The 16,607-nt window shown below is 40.3% G+C and overlaps 1 protein-coding gene across 1 annotated transcript in view; it reads left to right on the top strand.

Annotated features, from left to right (window-relative positions):
* The window catches only part of WDR70 (WD repeat domain 70), a 215,168-nt gene that overhangs the window by 40,524 nt on the left and 158,037 nt on the right, over positions 1 to 16,607 (top strand). The window lies entirely within an intron of this gene.

Below are 16,607 nucleotides of genomic sequence, written 5' to 3' on the forward strand. Positions count from 1 at the left end.
CTTTCCTTCTCTTTCTTTGAAAGTTTGGTTAAGCGGTTGCAAGGCAAGAGCGAGAACAACTGACCGGTGATAAAGCTCCACAGCCCTTTGTCGTGCAGTATCTTTTTTTTTTTTTTTTTTGCCTGTGCCCTTATGTATTACCCACACCTGAGATACTGTTGAAATCTGGAAGCCATTCTAAGACTTGGGTATCATTTGGCTTCCAGAGTTAACTTATTTTTGTACATTCTTTATTTCTGTCGTTGTGTGTTACTTTCAGTGATAATATACTATGAAGAAGACTGGGCTAAATAAATTGAAATACGTGTCAAATGACAAAAATTCCAAAAATATTTTTTCCACGGAGAGACTGACGCTTTAATGGATTTGTAGGGAAGACCACTTTGATTTTAAAGACGTGGTTGAATCTGGCTGAGGTTGGTATTGATATTAAGTATGCTATTGGGATTTTTTTTGTCATCTCCATCTTGATCCTAGCAGACAATGTTCAAATCACAAAAAAAAACCCAACTTTGACTATAAGCAATACCCTTGTTGAAACTTCCATTAATGAAGTTAATCGTTCATTAGGCATTGGTCTAAAATACAGTATTACTACTGGGGAAGAGACTGTAGTTAGGGTTGAGTCTAATAGCAGTGCAGAAGGATAGCGTCACTGCCTCCTGTGTTTTTTGTACTATATTTTCTTGTATGGAACATGCACCTTTCCCCCAAATTCAGCTAATGGAAATGTATTGTATTATAATTGAGGGAAAAGGGTAATGTCTCTAGTGGGTTATGGAATAGAGAAAATCCCACACAATTTACTGATTCGTTTTGATGCACTGGCTGGGGGAGTAGTTAGCTGATTGCACGATTTCGCAATGATTACACACTTAATTTATACAACACAATTTTATTTTAAAACTCTTTGCTACGTATATAACACTGCTTAGCTTTAAGAAATACCACAAACATTAAGAACACAATAATTACATATATCAGAAACAATGCTCCGAATGCACTTCCTTCCCAAACAATGCTATAAGAATTAGTGTTACAAAAACAACTACAATTACAACTAAAAGTTAAATTTGAATCAGTACTATTATTTTTCATAATATACTTACAATCCTAGAATTCTGAGAAGCCAAATACCAAAATATGGTTTCATTCCTCAGTAGTACAATTTAATGGGTTGGCCTCAGTAGTACGGTTCAATGGGCTCGCCTCAGCAATACAATTCAATAGGCTGGCCTCAGCAATACGATTCAATGAGCTGGGCTCAGCAGTGATAGGACTAAGTCCCCTTCCTTCAGTCCCTTTCGGGTGCTCTGCAGCTTCAGCGTGAACTAAGAGATTCGTGTTCACGGAGAGGGTGGTTCAGGTGATCAATCTGATCCGGCCTACACTTGCGATTCTTCCTTCGTTGTTCTGCAAGTGAAGTCACCTCCAAATTGGGACAGTAAGTTACAGTTTTTATTGAGCGAGCTGCCGTCAATGGGCTCCTCCTACTCAACCTGTCATTACCCCCAAATTTGGGCTCGGATCTTACTCAACAGATTCTTTTGAAATTACCTTTGGGAAACTTCCATATCACTGCAAATGCCCTTTTCTTACCAATCTGGTCAAAAGGCCTTAGGGTTTGATCTCTCAGAACTCAGGATATTTGCTCTCTTTGTAAAAGACTTCTAAAGATAAAATTTAAATTAAGACTTTAAGCGAAGTCAGGACCTTTTGCACGTAGTCCAAAAACAATGACTTAGATAAGGAGATAAATCTTATCTTCTTCCTGAAACTGGCTAATGGGCAACCTTTACAAACATTCAAACTATTTCATTCAATATGACAGGTAACAGTGGTTTCTAATTAAGTCTCTGTCTGGGGAAAGTGAAAGTAAAGTTGCATGTGCTTCATGCTGGGCTCCCAGCTGCTGTCTGTGGACCCTCCCCTCTTTCCCCTGTTCCCCACCCCCCCACCATTGCTCTTATAAACATGTAGGCAGTTTTATTGCTTTATCACTTTAAAATTTAATATTTTTCCTTAGCTTAACAGTTTTCTAGATTGTGACAAACAATTTAAGAAATTATATATTCCCGAGACTGTCTAATTTTGTCTGCATAAACATGTGCTTAGCAATTTATTCCAAATATGGAGTCAGTGGGACCCTCATGCTTAAATTGCTGTGAATTGAAAGCGTCTGGTCAAGTGAGTAAAATGCAGATAAACAATGCTATAAATGGATGTGTAATTACATTCTCTGAGACACTAAATGGCTGGCATAATAAAAGTATTTGAAGCTATCCAATATACTTTTCATGTCCTTTCATGCTAGCAGCAGGTTTTTCCAACTTGTGGATGTGCCAAGTAATAATGGGGACTTTGTGTTACATTTTCAGTGCATAGATGTTGATTTATCTTGTCAAAGCAACAGGTCCCTTTCATGATAACTAGGGAAAAATGCTGCTAAAGCTTAAGCAGAAAATACTTACAGCAGTTATCCATAGCATAGGAAGGACAAGTATGACTGTTAAGATAGCATGCTAGGATATCTTCCATCTCCAATGTCTCCAGAGTTTGAAAGAAACAAATATGCGGGAATGTATTTCTGTTTGTACTATTTGAGAGTATGGCTAGTCAATAGCCATACTTCTCTGAAAGTATACTATTGGTCGAAGGATGGTACCAAGTGTTATCTTAATAAACATTAAATAAGCTATTTCTTTTGCAGTCAATGGAAGTTTTACCATTAATTTCGCCCACTGTGTTCAGCGCAGTCTTTTTCATCAGGGATAGTTAGTGTCGTAGAATGGATTGGGGGAAGAATGGTTCTAAAAAATAACAAAGGTTGCTTGTAACCATCCTGTTCTCAGAACTAAATAAACAGCTGCCGTAAAATATTTTTGGGATCATTTCAGAGGGTATTGCTTTGCCAAGTAAAAAAAAATCAGGATCTTTGAAAAGACTGTGGAGCAATGAAGGTTGGAGCTAAATAGAGAAATAAATAGATCTAGAAAGAAGCAGTCAAAATACTGTATTATTGATTTGTGCTCGAGAAAAACAGTTTTTTAACTTAAACTATTATTAAAATGTAGTTATTACTAGCCAGTCCAAAAAGTGAGATTTGAATTTTCCTTGATTATTGTGCATTCACGTTCCAGTGTACAAGAACATGAATTCCTAATTTAATCCAAAGTTTGTACCTCTTTTATTTGTTGTTTTTGTTAGTTGAATAGGCCTGTGGGCAATGAAACATTTGCAGAAATTTGAATGTTCAGAAAAACGTATATTAAAAAATATGTCAAGCTTTTAATGCATGTAAAACAAAGAACAGCAAGAGAAAAGGCTTGACTTTTAGGTGGAAAATAGCTGAATAAACAGTAGATTCTGTCTTTGTTATGTTCTGTTGGGGAGTGGAATGCTCACTTGTGAATAGCTACACAAACAAGACATCTTTGGCTCAGTCATTTATAACAGGATTGATGGGGGAGTGGTATTAGGTCCATGCTACCAAAGGCATGAGTAGATCTCTCTTCCCTTTATTCTAAGTGACCTTGAACTGAATTGTTGCTATTTTACAGCATTTCATTCCTCGTTGCTTGGCATGTCTGTACGCATCTTTTACTTGGCTGTACAGAGCATGTTTAGTTCTGCAAAACTGCTGCTTCATGGGTTTGCTACTGGGGGGTACTCAAGAGCAATGAGAAACCACCTCTTTCCCCAGAAACCAAACATCAATATCATTACAGTACTTCTGATTTCTATTTAGCCTGGAGACCATTAGTCCCAAACATTTGCTTTCTTTAGTACTGTATTTTCAGAGTGGTTAAAGGAACAAATTTCTCAAACTCTACATTTTTGTTCCTTTAGTTAGCATTATATTTTACTGATTTCACAGCTTGTATAAGTTTGGGAAAAGATTGCAGTGCATGAATGGTGAAAAGAGACTTTCATTGTAAGGAGTGCCATCCATTTAAGGTTTGCAGAAATTCATTAAAAATATTTAACTCATAGTAGGGACCCACCTGCTATCGAGTGCCTGGTCAGTAAGATCCAGGTGAAGGGAATTTACGCATACTTAATGGTTTAACAATTAAATTCACCTGGAGTCACATTTTAGCATAGATTTACTGTGCGAACATAATGTACATGTATTTAAATGAGGCCATTGAGAGTTTTCATGTGTTCACTGCTTTTGAAAATAGAGCCTTGTTTAGGTGTATTATAAATATAGACAAAGCCTTACCTTAGATTCCTATTGTTGAAATCTTGGCTTAGGTATATTAATATAAAATGATGTTCAAAACAGTTGGCATGCTTCATAGTTTCACAAGTAATATTAGGTATTAAAAAAAAAAATCCAAATTAGATAACACAGCTGCCAAGACTTGGGCAAATGTAAGATTCTTAATACCAATTCTCTTCCATGCATCTTTAAATTGTTTTCATTTTTTTCAACTCTTTATATAGTGTTAAACATTTACATTTGATTGGATGCTGTAAGGTTTCAATGTTGCATTCAGGCACCCCACAGCAGCATGTAGATGAGTAAATACTCAAACAATTTAGACCAGTTTTTCTTTTAAACCTGTTCTGTTAAATCAGGGACAAGTAGTATTCTGATGCAATGGTCAGGAGCTTGTGACCTGGCTCCCTACCCTGCAAATTTCTCCCCCACACTCCTCTCCAGTTCAAGCCATCTGTGTTTACCCTCACTATATGTACGTGGCACAGGAGAGCAGCAGAGGGGATGAGTGGCTCTGAACGGTGCAACCTTGGGCTGGTCAGACTTTACTGGGCGAGATGCAACCTCTTAATGGGTTGGATCCCGTCTGGGTGCTGTAGATTGCTGACCCTGTGTTAAACATAATCAGTGAAGAGCAGTAAACCACTATTTTGTCTAGGATTGCTTAAAGCAGTCCCAGTGCTGTGGGCATCCCACAGTAAGTGGGGTCTTACTTGTCTTTTGTTACCTCCTTCTTCAGTTGTACTGAAGAGACAGCCAAAAGCAGGGGTGTTTTTTCAATATTTTCTCCACCAGGCAAGGAGTTTCACCAAGTATGCAGAAACTACTCATTTCCTATTTCCACACTTCCTTTTGTAGGTCAGTGGTTACAGGGTCTTGCAGTGGGCTTTGGAATTAGCACCCATTAAGATGCATGTGGTAGGTCCCTCCTTTTTAAAATAAAATTTCAATTTCAAGACCAAATCAGTTTTGAATTATATTACAAATTTTGACTAAGCAGAGCTCAGACATTCAAGTTTGTGTGGCACTACCACCAGCAAGCATCCTTCCTCCCAGACTCATCAGTCTGGGGCTTCAAACATTCCCAAATCCATGGCACGCATCCTACATGTAAGCCCCAAGTCTGGAAGTCTTGGAGTTCAGATGCCCTGAAGTCTTGCTTGCCCCTAGCCAAAAGACCAAAGGAGCAAGCTAGGGGGAGACCACAAAAGCAGTGAACTCAACTCCTCCCAGCAGTTAATCATTCTGGGGGGTACCATGTCTCAGCTTAGGAACTAAACTCATAGGTTGGGCCACACTTTAAATTAATTTTCAGTGTAAAATTAAATTTGTAACATCTGAAAATTGAGATAGCTGAGAGAGAGAGAGCTACATGCTCTTGTTTTTTCTGTCTCTGGAGAGGAGGCAAATTGCTTGGGATGCTGGCCTTTATTTCACTTCACAGATATATCAGAGCAGGTCTGTTTCCTCCTTGAGTCCCTAAGAACCAGCCTGATTGATTGTCAGCATTCAAAACAGCTTTCCTTTCTTCCCCTTCTCACCCCCAGTGGCTGAAAACAGGAATATTTGTATCCACCTTTCAGTTGTCTGTATAATTTGAGGTTTCAGTCTATAAATTAATAACAGAGAGGTTGTGGAATCTCCAACCTGGGAAGTTTTTAAAAGCAGGTTAGACAAACATCTGGATTTGGATGTTTGAAACAGGGATAATCCAGTCCTGAGGAGGGGGCTAGATTAAGGCTAGAGACAGACATTCAAGAAGCCTGAGCCTGAATTGATTCAATCTTTGCAGGTTCGTCTAACCTGGCTAGGCTAAATAACTTTGTAACTGCACAGATATCCCCTCTGGACTGAAAAAATGCCCACGCATGCCTGCAGTGGCTCAAGCCTAGAAGCTGGGGGGTGCTAGCGTAGCCTTCCCTTCCCTTCCGCGGGGCTGAGCTGTGGTGGGCATGGCCAGGCCCTGGCAGGACACTCTGATTAGGGACCCCCCCCTTGATAACAGAGCATTTATCAGCTCTGTTACCAACATTTAGCACCCCATCAGAAAACAAAGTCTCACTCATTAGTTTAAACTCTTAAACAGCTTTTTCCAAAGGAAGGAATGCAGGGACATTACCAGCTGAGCTATTGATTAGCTCTAAAAGGCCCTAAACAGACACTGTCCTATATGCCTTACACAGCGTTAGCTAGCATACCACATGCTGGCTATGGTCCGTGCTGTGGGAGAGAGGAGAAAGGGATCTGTGCTTAAGCAGAGATGGGTGGGTGGGGGGAGAGGGGGGCAGGGTCTGTAGTCTCTGCCAGAGATGTGGCCAGGGAGCAGAGGGGACAGACCAGCCCTGCTGTGGAGCAGAGAACCCCACCCAGTCCAGAGAGCATGCCAGGATCCTGGGGGAGTCTGATTTAACTTAAACCAGCAAGGGGTCTAGGACAGACATTTGTTGCATAAACTGGTTTGACCCAAATCAGTTAAGTCTGATAGTACATTCAACCAGGTTTATCTCAGACTGGTTCCAGCCATTTGCAAACTGGTTTATGTGCATTGAATGTCTGTTCTGTTACAGGTTTAAATCAGTTTCTGACTTAAACTGGTTTATGTGTAATGTCTGTCCCTAGCCAATATGACCCCTTGGGGTCTTTTCCAGCCCTATTTTTCTGTGATTTTTATAAATACATTTTAAAACTTGGTTTGGCTCTGAGAGTAAGTTCATGAATATGTTCAGTGGGACTACTTCCAGAAAAAGATGATCAACATGAGCAAAGATGAAAATATCAAACTTTTAGTGTGTTTATATAAATAAAACATGAAAGATTTCTTATCAGTCATAATGTTAGAATGCTTATGGTATAATGTAGACCTCATATAACAATTTAAAAATAAAATGAGGAAAAATAGATTTAGTCTTCTGATTAGATTATTGAAACTTTAGTAAAGAATCTTTTAAATCTTTAAGAGAGTTAAAAAAAACCCAAACAAACCCAAGATTTGGAAAATAAAATACAGTTAAGAATTCAAATCAGAGAAGAAAAATTTAAGTATTTGACTAGACAGATGGAGCAATTTATGTTCTAGTCTGTTAACAGATCTGTTTATACACTTAGTTACCTTTCAGGTGATTAGGGCTATGAAAGTATACTTTGGGAATTGAAAATTAATTTCAGGGAAGCGTCAGGTATATTGATGTACATGAAGTGTCTGGAAACAATCTGGTTTGCTGGTGTTTTACAAACAGCAGAAGCAAATTTAAATTGTTATGCAAATTCTCTATATAGGTTTTTACCTGGGTTTTTCTTAATTTGTGGTCATTGGGCTTCTTGCAGATTTCTTACATAGGTTAGACTGCAGATTTCTGGCTTACCAGCAGGGAGTCTCAAAGTGTTGTATATGACTGTTCAGGGACACAACTGTTTGAACTGAGAGGAAGACTGTGTTTAAAAAAAGAAAAGAAAAAAGGCTCAACTCTTTCTGGCTCCTGTATTATATAAACAGAAGCTGGTCAGTTTATATATTCCTAAATCAGACCTTTCTCCTGGGAAATATAGAAAAAAATTGAAGAATCTTCCTGGTAACCAGTTTTGCTTGATAAATTGCTATAAGTTATCCTTGTAGCTATGTGTTTCCTTTAAAAAAAAATCCAAATGATGCCTATTATGTAAGAACTTAAGATTTTGTAAGACTTTGTTCCATTTCTTGTTTTAGACTTACATAGATAGAGTATCATATTTTTATGAGTAAGGAAATTTGTTTTCAAATACATTTTTCTTTACCATAATTTAAAGCTGAATATTATTTTAATTTCTGTGCTTTCCCAGATGGTTTAATGTTGTTATCTAGAACTTTAATAGCATCAACAAACTTTTGTAAAGAGACCTAACCTTTTATTTAGATTATGGTGGTTATCATTATGTATTACAAATTAACCTACATCTTTCCAAATTAATTTTTTGTTTGGATGTACATTTTTAATCAGAATGAAACTTACAAGCAAGTAAACTTACTTCCTTGAAACGTAGTGACTTTGTTTGCTTTTCAGTACCTTAAAACAGCTAAAAGGAAATTATTTCCATCAAAAGCAGATTATAAAAATAAGTACAATAGCTAAATTATTATGTGACATGTTGATTCTGTATTTAGAATTTGCCTTTGCACTTTGGAAGCAAATTTAGGTGGCCTTGGTAACTCAGTTTTTGGGTTTTTTTGGCCCTTATTGTACTGTACTGCATATTCAGTATTTTTAACATAAGTATACACACAGCTAATTTCAATATCAGTGTGTGTATTTTCAGTACATTTTAAAATATCAGTTGTCATATAAAAAAGAAAAAAGGCCCTTTCCATGAACAGATATCGCTAAATTATTTAGAACTCCTGTTAAACTCCCTGATCTTGACCAATGCTGAGTGCCCCAAAATCCCCTTTATATGAATGGGAATCACAGACTCTCAGGATGGGAATCTCTCTTAAAATATCTTCCCTTCCATTGTCTTGTATATTGCCATCTCAACATCTTCAGTCTCATTTAGACTGTAAGGTTCTTGGGAAGGAATAAATCCCTTAATTTATCAGTAACAAGCTAAGGATGCTTATGAGCATAAGAAATGCCATACTGGGTCAGGCCAATGGTCCATTTAGCCCAGTATCCTGTCTCCAACAGTGGCAGGGATAGATGCCTTAGAAGGGAGATCATTGAACTGGATACCTCTAGAGTGATCTAGCCTCTATTCATTATCCTCTCTGGGACCTACCCTTATTGGTTTGGATTAAGGATGCACTAGTAGAAATTTTGGGGGCCGATGCCGATAGCCAATATTTAAGGAAGCATATCAGCTGATATCGATCTGATTTCTGATGCAGCTACTACCTCCAGCTGGTAAGTCCAGTGTGGTGAAAGGGAGCAGGGAGGGAAGGGGCATGGGTGGGGCAGATTAGTGCCCCCCACAGAGAAGGAGGGGGCAGGGGCAGAGCCGCAGCTCATCGGGGGGGGGCAGCTCCCTCCGCTGCTTGCACCCCGGGAGGGCATGAGGGGGGCATGTGCCCCCCTGGATCTGTGTGGGGAAGGTAGCAGCCAGGGCTGCATGGGGCTCTTTTCAGCAGGGGCTGGGCTCAGAGCAGGCACCGGTGGCACTGGGAGGATGCTGCATCCTCCCCATATTTCACCGCCACTCCACTCTCAGTGCTGCTGCCACTAGGTGCAGCCCTGGCTCAACGCCTCACCTGCACCCACACACCAGGAAGAGCTGGGGTAGCAGCTGGAGGTGGCAGTGCTGGGAGCTGAGCTGTGGCGAAATTTGGGGTGGATGCAGCATCCTCCCAGCGCTGCCAATGCCCACTCTGAGGCCAGCCCCCGCTGACAAGAGCCCCATGCAGCCCACCCTGCCCAGATCTGGGGGGTGCCCTGCACTAATGCTGGCTCTGTTCCTGGCTGCCTGAGTGCTGCTCTGCGGCTGAGCACAGTACAAGCATTCATCAGCCAAGTTATCGGGCCAATATCCAATGCAGCAAATTTTCTTTATATCGGTACCGATCTGATATTGATTGGATCAATGTATCAGTGCACCTCTAGTTTAGATATGCCAAATGAAATATCTGCATGGGACTGAGTTAAAAATGATAGGAACAAAGAAGATATCAATGCTACTGCATAGCCGTGCAAGTTAAGGATTAAAAAAAAAAATAAAGAGTTTGAAATGAGTTCTTCCTGAAGACAAAACTGTGTGTACCATTGCAAGTCACAACTAACTTCTCATTGTTTAGATCATCCCCCAAATCAATTGACTTGCGTTACAACAGAAGAGGAAGTGGATAATTTTGTTTTGGTTATCTGGATGTTTTCTTATCACATGTGTGATGGGTGAATAAACAAGAGAACTGGGTGATACTAAATTCTCCAGCAGCAGGTGTTCTATATCCCCAGTCTTGTCTTTTCTTTTTTCCCTCCTTTCAGAAATAGAATCACAGCCGACCTTGAAATTTAGCAGTCCTAAGCTTTGTGATTTGTCATTGCAACCAGGACTTTGGTTACTTAACAGCTGGTTTACAGGGGAAAAAAATCTTCTTCCCCTCCACCCCCACTAAGAAAAGTCAAACTCATACTTATTAAAATATATCTTAGAAATTCTTAACTGCCATCTTCAAGAAACCTTCCTTAATAAAACATATAGGGCTAAATTCTGCTGTAGTGTGTGACACCAGTAAATGGAGTTATTCAAGTAAAATAACTTGGTTCTTACAACAGGAAAGCAGTGGAATTTGGTCCTTTTAAGCATTATTATTAATCGTTTAAGCTTGATTTATTCTTCACTTTGTGGTCAAATGTTTTGTTACATTTGCTAGCTTTAATGCTAGTGTTGGCATTGTTATTTATCCTTTATTTCAGTTCTGTTGGCATGTTCTACATATTCATAATAAATTTAAGGACAGGTTTCTACCTCAAGAAGCTTGCAATTTAATTTAGAGATATCTATAGAGAGAGCATGGAAAGAGCGAAGTTGTGGGATACGTTCTAAACAACTTGTTTTCATTTGAAATCTTTCATTCAGTTGAAAAATTAAGAAAACAATCATTTAATTAGTTTGACAGTGCCAGCTGTTTTAGTATAGGCTTCATTAAATTTGTAAATATTGCTTGTAGCTGAATATACACAATGTAATTTGTATGCTGTATCAAAGGTAATAGCAGTTCAGTTTCTGATGCTGTATATCCTCCATCCTTGTAATATTGTGTACTATTTCCATTTAAAATGGTACTTTTCCCTTTGGGACATCCATAAAGTACCACTTTAAAGAGTGAACACATTTGCCGTTTTTGCAATTTGATATTTTGCCCTTTATTAAATGTTGCTATAGAGAATAAACTAGCTGTCTGCACTATTTCTAGAAATCTTCCAGAGTTGAATTTTTAAGGGCAGAAAAGTGATTTAGATAAATTACTTCAGTAAAATCCTACCCTGAATACCTGAAGATAATTAGTTGCTTGTTTTACCCCAGAAAGATTTTAATTGTAAACTTTACTTTTTGAAAATGTGTGGAATTGTTTTGTTTTGTTTCTCTCTCTCTCTCTGTCTCTGTCTGTCTGTCTGTCTGTCTGTCTGTCTGTCTGTCTGTCTGTCTCTCTCTCTACCCCCCCCCCACACTTTCCATTCTCTAGATGTTTCTAAATACATTTCTTTCAAAGCAAGGCATGGCATACTTTGGAATTTCTTCACTTGTCTAATTAAAAATAGTAACTGTAAATGGTGGATATTGGAAAAGTTAATTTATTACTATATCTTAACTTTTACAGGCAATCCACAGAAGTCCAGGGAAAATTATTTAGTTGATGAAGATTAGACAGTTTCCTCAGTTCCAATTTCTATGTTTTCATAAGTTAATTTTCAAACAGTGGTGGGGAAAGCTATCGTCTTGTGCCTGAGTATGCATAGGATGCTATTTTTGAATACTTGTAATTTAAGATAAATCTGTGATATCTTATGCTAGTCATGATTCATTTTATATCCTAGCCCCTATGATTGTATCCTAATATGCTTATACTGTTCCTTAGTGCTCATACAATTCATTTTTGATTTTCAGATCCTTAAAGAGCAGACAATGGTCTCTTACTATGATTTCCTCTCTTCTTTGCACAGCATCATGCCTTTAATGTAGTCTCTTTCAGTAACTGCCAGCTCTCATGCATTCCTCTTCCCTGTATATTCCCAAGAGACTTCTGTTTACTAGTTCTCTGAGTTTGGCATCTGCTTTTTTGATGTCCATATCCTTATTCTACTGCTCTCACTCCTTCCTTTTCTTAGAATAGTGACCTGGCTGATTTAATATTCACTTTCACCAAAATTACCTTATACCTTCAGATTCTATACCCATTCCTCTCTGCATACCTAATCTAAAATATCTTTTCCCCTAGTACCTCCTTCTGTTTTCTTAAGCAAAAAATTGTCCACAACACGTTCCAAGAATTTGAACAATCTGTGTTTTTTCTCTGCTGTTTTTCCAACAGATATCCGGCCATGTACAAGTGTTAATTTTTTTAGCAATGGAAAATTTACAGTGCTTGAAATGATTCTGGGAGAGAGCAGAGAAATGATTCTGGGAGAGGAGCTACAACCACCCTCTTTCTCCTGCTCCCTATGCTTTTCTGAGACTGGGGTGTTCCTGGTCTGGAGAGAGTGTGGGCTACTCCAGTTCTTCCATTCCTTGGGGGGACTGAAGCAGCAGGGCAGAGCCAGAGACTCCAGTGTGAGAAGCGGTTTGGGGGCTTGCAGCACAGCTCCCTCTACTCCCTCCCAGGCTAAGTACAGAGAGTCATAAAGCCCAAGCCTGAATTGATTCAGTCTTTTCAGGTTAGTTTAACCTGCAGAGATTAATTAAATTGAAACAGAAGTGAACAAACATATACCTTTGATTCAGGAAATGCAGCCATATTCATACAGAGGCCCAGGCCAGAAGTTGGGGGACACTAGAGCATGGCTCTCTTGCGTGTAGCCAGCATGGGCTGTGTGTTTGCTTCCTTTTCCTCCTGCCCCTGAGATCTCTGGGATTTGCAGTCCAGAATCATAACAGCAGGACTCTGTAGAGTTGCTCATCATTTTTTCCTACTCCAAGTGCCTCTAGGATTTGTACTCCACAGTTGCAGCCAGCTGTACATTTGAGCAGGGGAAGGGGTTTTTAACCTCAGCCAGGCTTGCCTCCTCCACCCCCTTGTCAGTCAGCCCTAACTGCTCCAGCTAGGGAGCAGGTGGGCGGGGCCAGCCCTGCTCTCTGGAGCAGACAGCACAGAATAGCACAGCCCAGGGCTGCAAAACATGCTGGGATGTTTGGGCACTGTGATTTAACTTGAACCAGGAAGGGGTCTTGGACAGAAGTTTCATAAACTGGTGTGACATAAATCAGTTAAGTCTGATACTGCATTCAACTGGTTATACCTTAAACCAGTTTCAGCCATTTTGAAACTGGCTTATGTGCACTGAGCTTCTGTTCTGTTACAGGTGTAAACCAGTTTCTGATCACTTAAACCGGTTTGTGTGTAACTTCCTTCCCTAGCCCCAGTGCTCAGGACAGTGGACTGAGCAGCAGGTCAAAGCCCTTTTCCTGCTTCTTACTCCAGAGTGAGAAGCACTCAGGGGACTCGCACTGTTGTTACCAGTGCAGACGGAGCAGACAACCAGCAGGCACTCCAGCGTATGAGGAGCCAGTGGTGAGCAGATGGCAGCTACTGCTCCCCTCCCCTCCTGAGGGGGTGGGGAGGGAGCAAGAGCAGCTGCCCTCTGTGCTTTTCACAGGTCTCCAGAAGGCATGGGAGCCTTTCCCTTCTACTCATCCCGGTCCCTGGGAGGAATTAACTTACCAGAAAGTGTACAAACATTCATTCTCCTGGGAGAAAACACTGGAAGGTCTGTACATTCATGGTTTCTAGAAACAGAACATCTATGCATGGCCCCAGAGTTCATACATTTGTGATATACAATGCAACATCACCTATCCTGTTGTTCTGCTTGTCCTGCAATTTATTTTTTCCGTCTTTGAACTGAGATTTAAGTCAAAGCTCTTAACCCTAACATCTATGAACTATGAACTAAGATTTCAAGTTTTTTATTTCCTTTATTTCCTGTACTCTTGACATTCATGTAATAGACATTTCAGTTGTTTGTTACATTATGCCATTATTGTCAATATTGTAAAAGAATCTTCAGCTATACCATTTCCTATTTGCCCTCAGTTCCATCCCTCTGATAATCCAAGCATGTTTTTTATTCACCTGTGAGCTTTAGTTCTGGTTGCCTTCCAACATCATTTAAAATCCTTGCCATTAAGCAACAGCCAGATTCCTGAGCCAATGGGTCAGATTTGCAGATGGTTGAGTCCATGTCCCTCTGAAATGAGTTTCTGCCCAAACGCCTTCATTTCCTCTTGGGTTATGGTGGCTATGAGCCTCTTGATTGAGGAATGTGAAGTGGGACCTCCTAGTGCAATAACATTCAGCTTTCCAAGAACTGAAGTCTTGAGTTCAATGAACAGAGGATGCTGTTGGAAGGTAGAGTGCTCAGTTATGCTTCAGCCATGCTGTTGTAGTCCTCCTGAGCCAACTCTTCTTTTCCAGCAGTTGTCCTTGTGTGCAGCCTGTTGATGAAGTCTCCTTGTGTTCCTGTTTGCTTCTTAGCTGAGCCAGCTTTTCCCTCAACTCATTTACCTGACTGTGTGGCGGGCCAGTAGGGGCTGCTCTTGTGCTGAGCCACCCACCTCACTGTGTTCGACCAACTACCCATCCCTGTGTCCCCTAGGGACCCTATGACCAGCCAACCCCCTTCCCAGAGCGCACCCACAAGTCTGGGGTAACCACCACCACCACCCTGACTCAGGTTTCTGTCATGGCCCTGTGCTGCCCAGGATACACAGGCCCTGTAGACCTTGGGTTCTTAGAGTGCTTCTATTAGCCTGAAGCATAAAAAGTAGCCTCCCTTGGTCAGCCCAGCCAAGGGAATAAAAAGGCATGTCCATTTCCTCTCAAGCATGTACTCCAAAGCAGGTTATAGCAGATAGCTTTATTGGGTAGAGAGGGGAGGCTTGGGGAGGGATGCAAGTCAGACAAGTATCAACAGAATAACTCTGAGCAAAGAGAACTGGCGTGATAGCTGTTTGATATGCTTCTAGATTACTGTAAACTACACTTCTAGTCAAGTTTCTGGTAATTTATTCACTTCCGCATCCTGAGAGAGAGAGCGAGCTTCAGAGGTCCAAGTTTCTGTGTAAATGTCCCAACATGTCTCTTCCCCTTTCAGGAAGAAGGGACCTTAAATATCCCTGATGTGACCTCATCATTAAGTTCCCACCAGAAGCAGTCCCACTGGCTGCTGACTGGTGCTTCCAAATGACATCAGTTTAACAGGGGAGAGGGCTAGTCATGTGACCTGCAGTGGCGGAGAAACTGAGACAAAAGGAACAGGTTCCCCTCCCCTTGAAATTTTTACAGCCCTGTTACCTAGAAGACCAGGTGATTCCAGCAGCTAGAGTTTGTAACCAGAAGGGGAGGGCTTCGGCTGCTGCATTAGAGCAGAGAAGCAGATTGGGTGTGTATATTTCATAAAGGTCTCCAAAGCAAGGGCTGCTTAGGAGAGAATCAGGCTTGGAATGTTTCCACTTGCCTGATCCTGCCCACCTTGGGACATTCTATCCAGGTTGGCTCTGGATGGCAAGCATTAATATGTGTATATTCCAGGTGACTTTAGTACCACTGAAGTCCCAGCCTGCAGTATACTGTTAGCTTGCACCACATAGTGGTAGTTTTCCAACCTGTTTGAAGCACACTTGCATCTTGAAGTACAGACAATACTTGACTGTCTTTTAGACATCTGTCTCAGTTATGTTAAGGCCTAAATGTTGTATCCAAGCAGTTGGAAAAATGGAGTGACAATCTTAGTGCTCCTCAAGTTCTTCAAGGTTGATATCAGTGAGGATATGCCAGAAAGATTGAGAGCAGAATGTGGTTCAAGTATCTGTCATAAACCAATTTATGTGACCTTATGTTTATTTTTTGTATTACCGAATTGTATACATGATATGGGTTTGGAGAAATGTGAGAAAGTAAAACTCTTATTTATACACATCACACGGCATAGCTTTTTGGATAATATGGCCATGGTAAGGAAAGCCTTTGGATAAATGTTACTTGTCTGAACACCTTCTGCGTCATCACAGTGTTATACAAACATTTTGTGCTTAATACACACAGTTAATACTGGCCAGGCTGCAGCTTTCAGAACTCCTAGGAGGAGTAGGGCAGCCATGCCAAGGCCAATACCAGACGTTTGCATAAACATCACATATTATGATTTAGTTTAGATAAAGGATTTATCTTGAAACAAACTTGAAAACTAGTTGACAAAGAACACTTGAAACTAAACCACTGACTTTCTGCCTTCTCCTAGACTCTTATTTAAAAGTCTTTGCTCTAATTGGTGATCTGAAAGCTCAAAATTTTCCATGCTTACTACTGTACCATATAGTTCCTTTCAAGCTTAGGTCCTGCAAAGAAAGTAGTAAGGTAAGCTCTAGCTTTTTACTGATTCTGAACTAAATAGCTTGAGAAAGAAGACAGCCCTGGAGGAAGTGAAATGAAACACCTGAATTTGCCAGAAGTTTGAATTGTACATTTATAGGTTTAAGGTGTGGTACAGAAAATATTTGAAAAGTAGAAGTCAGAAGCAGGTTAATATTGAATGCAATGCATCTTCAAAGGTCTTTCCACTCTGATTGTGTATGAGCGAATTTGTTCCTTTGAACCCGGTATGTTTTGCTGTTTGTTATGAGCTACTGGTCGAGGTAGCACTGCATTGATGTTGGTTAAAATCAAGAGAGGTAGTTAGCTGTATTAGTCTGAAGGTGGACA

Source organism: Alligator sinensis, unplaced genomic scaffold, assembly GCF_000455745.1.
Source record: "Alligator sinensis unplaced genomic scaffold, ASM45574v1 scaffold881_1, whole genome shotgun sequence".
Classification (NCBI taxonomy): domain Eukaryota; kingdom Metazoa; phylum Chordata; order Crocodylia; family Alligatoridae; genus Alligator; species Alligator sinensis.